At 35.4% G+C, this 13,103-nt stretch overlaps 1 pseudogene; it reads left to right on the top strand.

The window, feature by feature from the left end:
* The first annotated feature begins 51 nt into the window (after window positions 1-51).
* LOC138308899 (kelch domain-containing protein 9-like) lies at window positions 52-9,852 on the top strand (annotated as a pseudogene).
* Window positions 9,853-13,103: the final 3,251 nt, after the last annotated feature.

Raw genomic sequence — 13,103 nt, forward strand, 5'->3', positions numbered from 1 at the left:
AAATAACACTTTAATTTACAATTCATGTCGAGATCAACTTCCTTTTTGCAGCGACAAGAAATCCTTCGGCACGAGCTGTCGGACTCGAATGGGAATAACAACATCTAGAAATGTATATTAGGTTATATAGATCTATATACATCTATAGTATGTAAACATGATTTTGCGAATGTAAACCCATAATATCACGAGAAGTAAACAAACCTTAGTTAGGTTCCTATCAATTTACGGATACATCTCCTTTTCAGAACGAACAAGTTAATGTCAGTTAGCAAGATATTTATAAGGGGAGATAATTTTTTGCAAAAAATTTTCAGAAACTTATTTCTGATATTTCATGTTAATTTAAACTAATAGCCCTAGTGCCTAGTATATGTAGGGATATGTATATATGATTTAAAATACAGTGTAAATGCCCTACAAATATAATTTGTTTAAAAAAATGAGCTAATTAAATTATAAAGGTTAACTAAATTAATTTCTAAATTCTCATAGCTTCTAAAATAATATTTACAAGTACATATAGATGAGAACGTTAAGTCACTCGAGGTTTTTTGAAAACTACATCGCAAGCGCTTTTGTATTTGTGCACTGAACATGACGTTAGTCGACAACTGATTTTCCTTTGAGTTGATCCGTGCAACTTTTGATGTATACGTAGCTTTTGGGTGCGAATTAGGTTTCCATATCTTACTTTTTGAAGCGGACTATCATTGCAGGAGATATTTTTTTTAAATGAAAATTCAAGACATATCAATCTAAATCTTTCGTCTTTAAAGCGAGAATAAGACACGGTGAAATTTATTAGGCTGAATTTACATTGGTGCAGATAGTGTAATAGGTGTCTCACATGGTGTTTAGAAGTAAATGTATAAAGAGACAAATCCTTCTCATTTATAAATCCTTGATATCAAGGAGCTGGGCCGTTTTCGATTATACAATTTGAATGGTTGGACCTAGTTGTTCGTTTATTAATTTAAGACGGACCTGGTGATTTACATTGTTTTCAGACAAGCCTTGATAAAGGCCTCACAGGCCTGTATTAAAAACTGCAGGTCCGTCAGGATTTATACTTGAAATAATTACTTTAACCAACGGTTGAACCGGTTGTTCCGAATAAACAAAAACGGCCCAGGTCAAAATTCTCACTTATAAAAAAAGGGGCTGCGGTGGCTGAGTGGTTAAGATGTACCGACATATTACCACATGCCCTCCACTTTTGGGTCGCGAGGTCGAATCCCATGTGTGGCAGTTGCCAGGTACTGACCGCTGGTCGGTGGTTTTTCTCCGGGTACTCCGGCTTTCCTCCACCAACAATCCTGGCACGTCCTTAAATGACCCTGGCTGTTAATAGGACGTTAAACTAATCAAACAAATGAACAAACAAAAATCACTTATAAATCTTTGATGTTACGGAGCAGGTTGAAATGTATATATACATTATTATAGGTCTATAAGTGTAAAATTATACAATATTCCGTCTTTGCATATTACAGAGTTAGCTCCGTTGCGGGTAGGTATCCATTGTGACATCATTATTCTATGGGCGCAATTCACGTCATTTTCTCCGAAAAGTATGTTGTTACACACGCAAGCACATGACGGATGTCACAATAAATACCTACCGTACCTGCAAGGGCAAAACTCTGTAATATGCAAATACAGAATATAGCCAGTGATCTTCATGCTATAAACAGCTGGATTTGATTCCTAGTTGGTATATACAATCTATACATATTTTGTAATTTCACTGTATATATGATCCATATACATTGTACTTTATTTCTACATGAGCATCCATAGCTAAATGACCCACAAAAGATGGTTTGAAAGTCCCTGGTTGAGATTTACAAATTCAAATCTGATGAAAAACAGGGAGAACAATATAGTAAAAGGAGCAGGTCCATGTGGCTAATTGTACCTATATCACTGTACTATAGTGATAAATATTATGTATGGTCTTTGTCACTCAGCTGACAGATCTTGCTTGATCCTAGTTTGGCTCATGCAGCCAATACATCATACTCGGGTTAGAACAAGTTTTGATGTCAATGTTCAATTGGAGTCTTCAATAAAAGCTAGATTACAATATCGATGTAGGTGATAAAGGCTCCTGTGTAGTGGGATTGGACTGGGTTGATCATCAGTGACCTGAGGTAGCTCAGTGGTATCTAGAGCATTCGACTAGTGTTCAGAGGCCCTGTGTTCAAATTCCGGTCTGGCCGCTACATTTCCGCTTGAGCTCCATAAGTTACAAAATTTGTACCCAACTAAAATACCTATGGTGGAGTTAAAAGGGTCACGTATATCTTTGAGGGCAAAGAATTTGAAAAAGGAGGGAGCTCAAAGAGTATAGCAGGATTGAACTGGGTTGATCATTAATTGGCGACCAGGTAGCTCAGCGGTAGAGAATTCTGCTGATATTCGGAGGTCCCAGGTTCAAATCCCGGTCTGGCTGCCACATTTTTTCCTCTCCTGTTAAATTGTATAAAGTTCTCAACCTGACTAAAATACAGATACTTATATATATATATATATATTACCACTCCGTTCAATAGAGGATTTTGACATCATCCCTTAAGGGGTCATGTTCATGTATCTGTACTTCAAATCTGACAGCTTTTTCAAACTATTTTTCCCCCTGAAATTCACTTCCAAGATTCTGGTAGCAGCTATCTGATTGGCCATTTCCAAAGGTCTCCAGAATGTGACCCCTAATAGCCTATAATGGGATGTTGTCAGATCCTCTTGTCAAACATAGTCATAATTAAATGATCTTTATTTTAATCAGAATTAAATGATCTGTATTTTAATCAGAATTATCAAGTTCAGTACAACTACATGAATTACTGAGATCATGAACATGGATATCATCATTAAATATTATAATTTCTTTTTATTTGTAGGACGTCAGGACCTGGTTGTAGAAATATTGGTGAATATACAGACTACAATAATGGAAGCTAATATGAGTCTAAAGTATAAGGATGCTTTTGAAGATTCTATATGTCATCTCACAGACCTGTAATTAAAAAACAATGACGCATCCTATGTATGATCCCAGAACCTATAGAAGACACACTGTAAAATCAGCTGCATCGCTGCAAGACGCTGGCTACTGGACCGTTGATAGGCCATCCGGAGGTGGCACTGCCTGTCGACCAAAAACAGAAACACATCCTAAGGCGTCCTGTTGTGTAGACTGGGAAATTTTCTGTCCTATTGGCCCTGAACTGGCATTTCATGTTGGATGTGCTATAGGTAAGGAATTATTGGCCCTGAACTGACATTTCATGTAGGATGATGCTATAGGAAAGGAATTATTGCCCCTGAACTGGCATTTCATGTAGGATGTGCTATATAGGTAAGGAATAATTGGCCCTGAACTGGCATTTCATGTAGGATGTGCTATATAGGTAAGGGATAATTGGCCCTGAACTAGCATTTCATGTAGGATGTGCTATAGGTAAGATACATGTATTATTGCCCCTGAATTGGCATTTCATGTAGGATGTGCTATAGGTAAGGAATTATTGGTCCTGAACTGGCATTTCATGTAGGGTGTCTATAGGTGAATTATTGGTCCTGTGGCGTTCATTAGGATGTGCTATAGATAAGGAATTATTGGTCCTGAACTGACATTTCATTTAGTGTGTGCTATAGGTAAGGAATAATTGGTCCTGAACTGGCATTTCATGTAGGGTGTATGTATATAGGTAATATAGGTAAGGAGTACATTGGCCCTGAAATGGCATTTCATGTAGGATGTGCTATAGGTAAGAAATTGTTGGCCTTGAACTGGCATTTCATTTAGGATGTGCTATAGGTAAGGAATTATTTGCCCTGAACTGGCATTTCATGTAGGATGTGCTATAGGTAAGAAATTATTGGCCCTGAACTGAATGGCATTTCATTTAGGATGTGCTATAGGTAAGGAATTATTGGCCCTGAATTTCTGTAGGCATTTCATAGGTAGGAATTATTGGCCTGAACTGGCATTTCATGTAATGTGCTATAGGTAAGGAATTATTGGTCCTGAAACTGGCATTTCATGTGTGGATGTGCTATAGGTAAGGAATTATTGGCCCTGAACTGGCATTTCATGTAGGATGTGATAGGTAAGAAATTATTGGCCCTGAACTGACATTTCTGATGTGCATATAGTCATTGCCTGAAGGATGTGCCTGAATAGGTAAGAAATTATTGGCCCTGAACTGCATTTCATGTAGGATGTGCTTAGGTAAGAATTATTGCCCTGAACTGACATTTCATGTAGGATGTGCTATAGGTAGAATTATTGGCCTGAACTGACATTTATGGATGTATATTTGCCCTGAACTGGCATTTCATGTAGGGATGTGCTATAGGTAAGGAATTATTGGCCTGAACTGACATTTATGTATTGTAGGATGTGCTATAGGTAAGGAATTATTGGCCCTGAACTGGCATTCATGTAGGATGTGCTATAGGTAAGGAATTATTGGCCCTGAACTGCATTTTATGTAGGATGTTATAGGTAAGGAATTGGCCTGAACTGGCCTAGGTAAAGAATTATTGGCCCTGAACTGACATTTCATGTGGATGTGTATATAAGGAATATGGCCCTAGGCATTTCTTAGGATGTGCTATAGGTAAGGAATTATGAAGGCATTTAAGGATGTGCTATAGGTAAGAATTATTGGCCCTGAACTGGCATTTCATGTAGGATGTGCTATAGGTAGAAATTATTGCCCTGAACTGGCTGTTATAGGTAAGGAATTTTCATATGTAGGGTGTGCTATAGGTAAGGATGTGCTATGGAAATTATTGGAACTACATTTCATGTAGGATGTGCTTAGTAAGGAATTATGCCTGAACTGATTTTTTATGTAGGATGTGTTATAGGTAAGGAATTATTGGCCCTGAACTGGCATTTCATGTAGGATGTGCTATAGGTAAGGAATTATTGGCCCTGAACTGGCATTTCATGTAGGATGTGATAGGTAAGAAATTATTGGCCCTGAACTGACATTTCATGTAGGATGTGCTATAGGTAAGAGAATTATGGCCCTAAACTGGCATTTCATGTAGTGTTAGTAAGGATATTGGCCTAACTGGCGTTTCATGTAGAGTGCTATAGGTAAGAATTATTGGCCTTGAACGCATTTCATGTAGGATGTGCTATAGGTAAGGAATTATTGTCCCTGAACTGACATTTCATGTAGGATGCTGGTAAGGATTATGGCTGAACTGATTTATGTAGGATGTATAGTAGGAATTAATGGCCCTGAACTGGCATTTCATGTAGGATGTGCTATAGGTAAGGAATTATTGGCCCTGAACTGGCATTCATGTAGGATGTGCTATAGGTAAAGAATTATTGGCCCTGAACTGGCATTTCATGTAGGCTGTGTATAGGTAAAATTATTGGCCCTGAACTGGCATTTCATGTAGGATGTGCTATAGGTAAGGAATTATTGGCCCTGAACTGGCATTTCATGTAGGATGTGCTATAGGTAAGGAATTATTGGCCCTGAACTGGCATTTCTTGTAGGATGTGCTAAAGGTAATTATAGGGTTTTTACCAGGCCTTTATAGCGTCTAGAAAATGGATCAATTCCCAATCGAAAAATAGCACTGTATGGCTCTTACTGTAATATGACTTTAAACTAAGAAAACCAAACCAAATTACTTTAAAGTGAATAGTCAGAAAAAGAAAACCAGTCTAAATGCATTCATTGGCCTTCCAAGTGTCCATACATATCAAAATTTACGGTTCAGTTCTGCTTTTGTTGTCCATTTTGACCATTTGAATTATGAAAAGCGCCGTGTAAATTTATCACATTTCTAATAATAACCCTTTGAAGTTTGAAAGCTTGGCTGTGTAGAAATGTTACAAAAGACATAACCAGCCAGGAGGACATGTTAGGATTACTATTATACAAAATAACTTCTTTGCATACAGAGATTTTGACAGGAAATTGTATTTTTCTATTTTATGAGAAATTATACTGGATATATATTAACATTATTTTTACTGAATTCCTTTGCCAGACTATTCACTTTAATCCTGTTTTCTTTCTATGTAGGGGACACACTCTACCTTCACGGAGGAGTGAGTACCTGGGGAGCTCTAACACCCTCCGACAAACTCTATAGCCTCAATATCAACTCTATGATCTGGAATGAGGTCAGAGTGCCAGGAAGCCCCGCCCTCAGTCATCACGCTTGTATCCCATTGGACAACAGATACTTACTTCTGATTGGTGGTTGGAATGGTAAAGGCAGAACATCAGCTGTAATAGCTTATGATACAGAACAGAAAGTTTGGTTGTATCCAAAAGTGTCCGGATTTCCAGAAGATGCCGGCCTTAGCTCACATACTGCGTCTCTTCTGAGCGATGGTAAAATTTTGATACTGGGAAGGGAGGGAACTCTGCGAAGTCAACGGAAGGATCGCCTTAGTGGTAACGTGTACATGTTGTCAGGAAGTTTAGCTGATGGTGAATACATTTTCAAAGAGTATAGCAATAACACTGAATCTCGATCTGGTCATACCACCAGTTTCATAGGTCCAAAACTGTACATAATGGGAGGTCGGAATGACAATTTCCTGGAGATTCATAGTGGCTACAAAAGTGGCCATCAAGATACTGAAAAGGCAGCAATTGATACTCTAGTCAGAGTCGCAAAGACTCTTAAGCCTGTACCAAAACCTCCTCCCGGCAGACGGCATCATGTAGCCCTAGAAGGCTCCAAAGGAGTGTTTATCCACGGAGGAGAAAAAATTTGATGGACCTCCGAATCGGCACCCTGCCGCAGAAATGTACGTCATGACAGATAGTAAGCTTTCTGGTATCAATTTTTATCTGCTCGGTAGGAGTCGGGAAGGCAGAGCTGGCCATGTCATGTGTATATGTGGGGATAAAATCCTCGTTCATGGAGGACTAGGAGATCGTAGGCTAGTTCATGGTGATACGCAAGTGCTTCGTGTAAGATGAGATGTTTTAGATAAATAGCTATTTATAGGCAAACCATAGAGTATATGAGGCAGGAGTATAACATTTTTTACAGTGTGATGTTTTCACTTTGAATTGTTATTAGCTCAAATAGTTGTCATTAATGAAAAACTTGTGATAACCACATTCAAATTGATCAGAAAAACATCAGTTCACAACTATTTATTGGTGTAAAACATTAAAGGTCCACTACCTTTCTGGAGCAAAATTTAAAAGTTTCTAAAAAACATGAATAGCATAAGAAAATATATATCGATGGCCTAAGATCAAGTTACAACACCAAACATATGACAAGATTTCCTGCGTAAGATAAGATAACAGTGGAGATTCATTTCGCTGTTTTGCCTTCTGGCACAGTGTTTTCAACTACCGCACGGTATTTAGGACAATGGCCGGAAACATAAGACGACCCACGTTTTGCAAATTAACATTTTATTTATTTGAATTCAATTGTTCAGAAGGCGATGATAAGTGTAGTATTAACGGTAAGTTAATAACTTTTGCTACTATAAAAAAAAAAAAATATCGATCTCATTGTACATTCCCATTTTAAAAATTAAAAGCTGTTTCAGAAAGGAAGTGGGCGTTTAAATTCAACAAGATTTTACATCCTTGGCTGATGTAACTATTGGCTTAATCAGGTTACCTTATTTTGTCTTAGCATATTAGGGAGTTTCCTCCCTTAGAGTTTATCCATGGTGAAGTCATATAATTTTGTGAGCAAAATTAACTCACATGGTTATAACAATTATGACATCATTATTTTTTTAACCAAACTTGCATCGCTTTCTCAGCAAAGTATGACATTATCCTCACAAACTAATGACATTATAATCAATATCTACCCACAAGGGCAGATAACTCAGTAATATGCAAATACAGAATACTCATTAAGCATTGTGAGATAATGTGTTACAGATAGATGGATTACATTCATAGGTTTGTGTGAATGTATGGTATTCTGATATATCAGAGTTATTTCCCTTTAATTCACTTCATGAATAGTTGACAGAGACCAACAAAGGGAAGAAACTCTTGATAGATCAGTAAGGAGTATCAGTAGATTTGATAGTTTTAGTTGTATTAGGATTAACTACACAAAATAGTGTGTGTGAATGGAGTGCTACATGTATAGATAAATTTGGTTACAATAGATTTGTATACATGTATTAGAAAGCAGGCATTTAGATCTATAATGTATTTTATGGCTGACATATACTTAGGGGCATTCCCAATCTAAAATAGCCATATTTTATCTTTATTGGTAACTAAATTTTTCCAATTGAATTAAGATCTATTAGCTATATAGTATATGTGTTGATCTAAACATATTCAATATAATAACAAAAGAATTATCATATTCACTTACAAACTAATCTATTTAAGAAATAATTGAATTACAGCATGCTTATTTGACTCCCAATTAAATACTGTATTGATTAATGACGTTATTTTCCAATTCAAAAGGTTCAAACTGGTGGACAGGCCTTAATGTTACGTATTATGAATAACTGAGGTTATCACAAGGATAAGATGGAAATGAAATGATTGTACGAAGCTGGGGTTACAATCAGTGTTTGAAATGAAATGTTAATACGGTAAAACCTTCGGTTAGTTTAAACAAATTGATACAATCTTTATTCCAAACATCTTTGTTGCGATATGCAAAATATAACTTATTATATAGTTGGAATATGACATATTTAAAACTTTGATAGTGTTTATGAGATCATGATAACCAAGAGAAAGTATGACTGAATTCCGGGAGTTAATTCCACCAAGATCCTATTTGGATGCCACTGAGATTTGGAATTCCGGCGGGATCACAGCTGAATTTACTCTCGGGTATCAAGTGTTGTAGATAGACTTGTGATACATTGTGTGAGATGGAAAGTTATAGATATGTTAAGTTACAGTATTATCATGTTTAATTCATCTACCATAAACCAATTTTCTTTTGTGTGTGTTATGCTCTTGCATTCAAATACATTTTTCAAAAGTTTAATACTGATATATCTCTGCAAATAGATATTTATCCAACAGTAATTCAAAGGAAATCCTTTCAGTTTTTGATTTTGCAAAAGTTGACCTCAAATAACTTTTTATCCCCGCTTTCTCCGAAACTAAAAACGTCATTTTCTGCCATTTCCGTGCAATAAGTGTAACAAATGTAAACCGATTTTCTTCAAACTTAGTAACAAGGTTAAATGCCTTAAAAGACTCGGCCAAGTTTGATCGCGACTGTCAACAGACCTTATTTAGCCCAGTTATGGCCCTTTGATTTAATAAAAGAAAAGTCATTTTCTGCCATTTTCCTGTAATGAATATTTACCAATTTTCCTCAAACTTGGTAACAAGGTCAAATGCCTTAAGGGTTTGGCCAAGTTCGATTGGCACTTTTAACTGACATTATGTAGTGGAGTTATAGCCCTTTGATTCACTAAAAACATCTTTTTTTGCCATTCCCTGTGCAATCATTGTAAAAAATGTAAACCAATTTTCTTAAAAGTTAGTATCAAAGTTAAATGCACTATGCTTTCTTCAATCAGTTAACTTTACCCCATAATACAAGTTTTATCATAAATTACCTTATAAAACATCTTATTTGAATAAGGCTTCAGTTTATTTTTTCATGTTTCAACCAAGGTTAAATCCTAACCTTAATAATGTTTACCTACAATATGTCTTGAAAGCGGGGGATGGAAATTCCACGAATTTGCTTGTTTTAGTAGCCGTTTGGTTTACATACAGTAGGTGGATGATTTATTAAAGCATTGAAGTCACTATTTTCTAATTTCATCGGGTTATGAATGAAATTTTGTTTGCAAACTGTGTGAATCTGCGTAGTGGATTCTCCCAACTAATTATATTTAAGAAATAATTGAATTACAGCATGCTTATTTGACTCCCAATTTGATAAATAACTGTATTGATTAATGACGTTATTTTCCAATTCAAAAGGTTCAAACTGGTGGACAGGCCTTAATGTTACGTATTATGAATAACTGAGGTTATCACAAGGATAAGATGGAAATGAAATGATTGTACGAAGCTTGGGTTACAATCAGTGTTTGAAATGAAATGTTAATACGGTAAACCTTCGGTTAGTTTAAACAAATTGATACAATCTTTATTCCAAACATCTTTGTTGCGATATGCAAAATATAACTTATTATATAGTTGGAATATGACATATTTAAAACTTTGATAGTGTTTATGAGATCATGATAACCAAGAGAAAGTATGACTGAATTCCGGGAGTTAATTCCACCAAGATCCTATTTGGATGCCACTGAGATTTGGAATTCCGGCGGGATCACAGCTGATTTACTTTCGGGTATCAAGTGTTGTAGATAGACTTGTGATACATTGTGTGAGATGGAAAGTTATAGATATGTTAAGTTACAGTATTATCATGTTTAATTCATCTACCATAAACCAATTTTCTTTTGTGTGTGTTATGCTCTTGCATTCAAATACATTTTTCAAAAGTTTAATACTGATATATCTCTGCAAATAGATATTTATCCAACAGTAATTCAAAGGAAATCCTTTCAGTTTTTGATTTTGCAAAAGTTGACCTCAAATAACTTTTTATCCCCGCTTTCTCCGAAACTAAAAACGTCATTTTCTGCCATTTCCGTGCAATAAGTGTAACAAATGTAAACCGATTTTCTTCAAACTTTGTAACAAGGTTAAATGCCTTAAAGACTCGGCCAAGTTTGATCGCGACTGTCAACAGACCTTATTTAGCCCAGTTATGGCCCTTTGATTTAATAAAAGAAAAGTCATTTTCTGCCATTTTCCTGTAATGAATATTTACCAATTTTCCTCAAACTTGGTAACAAGGTCAAATGCCTTAAGGGCTTGGCCAAGTTCGATTGGCACTTTTAACTGACATTATGTAGTGGAGTTATAGCCCTTTGATTCACTAAAAACATCTTTTTTTGCCATTCCCTGTGCAATCATTGTAAAAAATGTAAACCAATTTTCTTAAAAGTTAGTATCAAAGTTAAATGCACTATGCTTTCTTCAATCAGTTAACTTTACCCCATAATACAAGTTTTATCATAAATTACCTTATAAAACATCTTATTTGAATAAGGCTTCAGTTTATTTTTTCATGTTTCAACCAAGGTTAAATCCTAACCTTAATAATGTTTACCTACAATATGTCTTGAAAGCGGGGGATGGAAATTCCACGAATTTGCTTGTTTTAGTAGCCGTTTGGTTTACATACAGTAGATGGATGATTTATTAAAGCATTGAAGTCACTATTTTCTAATTTCATCGGGTTATGAATGAAATTTTGTTTGCAAACTGTGTGAATCTGCGTAGTGGATTCTCACAAAAGTTTTCCAACAAAATTTATGGGTTTCCGCGCCATTTTCGGAATTTTTTTTCATCGTGGAATGAAAAAAATGAAAAGGCCAATCAGAAAGTCAGAAACAAAGGGAAAATTAATTATACATGTATATAGCGAAGTAATAGTGATATAGTGAAGTGAAGTCAGTGCCTTGTATTTGAAAAAAGGCCTATAACTACAAAGGTTTATGATATGATTACCCTAAAATGATGTGTGTTTGTAGCTTTTAGTATTAGGTACAATTGTTATATTTTGAAATTAAGTGCTTTTTTAATTGTGTGTGATTGAAATGACCATACAGGATTGTGATGAAGCAGAAATCTCATTAATATATGTATTTCTATAAGGTATTATAACTGATAAAGTCATGTTATTTTTATGAATCTCTTCATATTCATGACAGTTTGTATTTGATGATCATTTATTTATTTATTTTCAGTAAGGTAATATCATTAGTGCCATATGGTTTTTATGATAAGTGATGTTAAGAAAAGAAAGTACCGTATTCGACCTAATAAGTGCCCCTATACCGTATAAGTGCCCTTACCCCTTTTTAGGCTCCAATATCACTTAATAATTAGAATAAAATGCAGACTGAAAATATGAAAACCCTGTTGGTTTCCTTCATTTTAAGGATGCCAAAAAGCGAAAGCTTATGTAAGGCAGATATCGATATAACCGATATTACTGATATATTTGATTTCTTTTGATTGATTTATTAGTTACTTTGTAGAATGATTTTTTGAAAGACCAAATTTGTTTCTATTAAACGCTCCCATATTTGCTTTAATCTTTGAAGCGACCCTGAGTGCTTATTAGGTCGAATATGGTATGTAAAATGTCAATGTTAATTAAAGGTAATCATTCGGGCAACTTTCAGATTAAATTGTAAGGGTTATCTTGGATAATTTGGGTTATCTTGGATAATTTTTAATGTAATTGAAATATAACAGAAAAAGCCTAGTGTATTCTAAATAGGCCATGAATTTGGAGTTCCAAAGCTGGGTACCAAAGCTTATTCCATGGTATTAACTCTTTCACCCCTATGTAGCTTTAGTAGACTCTGCCATGCATTGATCTGGACCAGTACTCCATTATGATTGAAAGTAACGAATGGGTTAATTTACAAAATGTTTCTGATGTTGAATCAACATTACAAAAAAATCTGATATGGACCAAATTAAACCTCCAGTTAATATCATGATCAGGATATATATTTTTTATACTAATAAATTATCTAGGGTGATAATTAACTGTTTGTATAGATCAAATCCTCCATATTCCAGGGGTTATTATCACTGTCATTATATCCACCCCAGGACTTTGTCATAGCAAAACTGAAGGCTCTGTTTGCAGGTAGTTTGGTCCTTTAATGTACATCAAAACAATCAATCAACAGACTATGTATAGCTAGTATGGCATTGAATTTGGATGTTACTCTCTGTAATCGTCAAACTAAGGAAGTCTTTGTAGGCCTGGGATTGGTCAAAAAAATATTTCCTGAACTTCCATCAGTTTTACTACAACATAGTCTAGGGCTGGGCATCACAGCAGTGATAGTAACCCCTGGAGTATCGAGGATGATAACTACTGTAAACCAATTTATTTTAAATTTCATTGTGCGGGCAATTAGCAATCACAAAATTGATCTCTGCGGAACACAAAAAAAGTGTGATTATGAATATATAACAATATAACCGTGAGACTTTATATCATTAAATTGTGAAAGTAGTGGCGAT

The sequence above is a fragment of the Argopecten irradians genome, chromosome 15 (genome assembly GCF_041381155.1).
Source record: "Argopecten irradians isolate NY chromosome 15, Ai_NY, whole genome shotgun sequence".
NCBI lineage: Eukaryota > Metazoa > Mollusca > Bivalvia > Pectinida > Pectinidae > Argopecten > Argopecten irradians.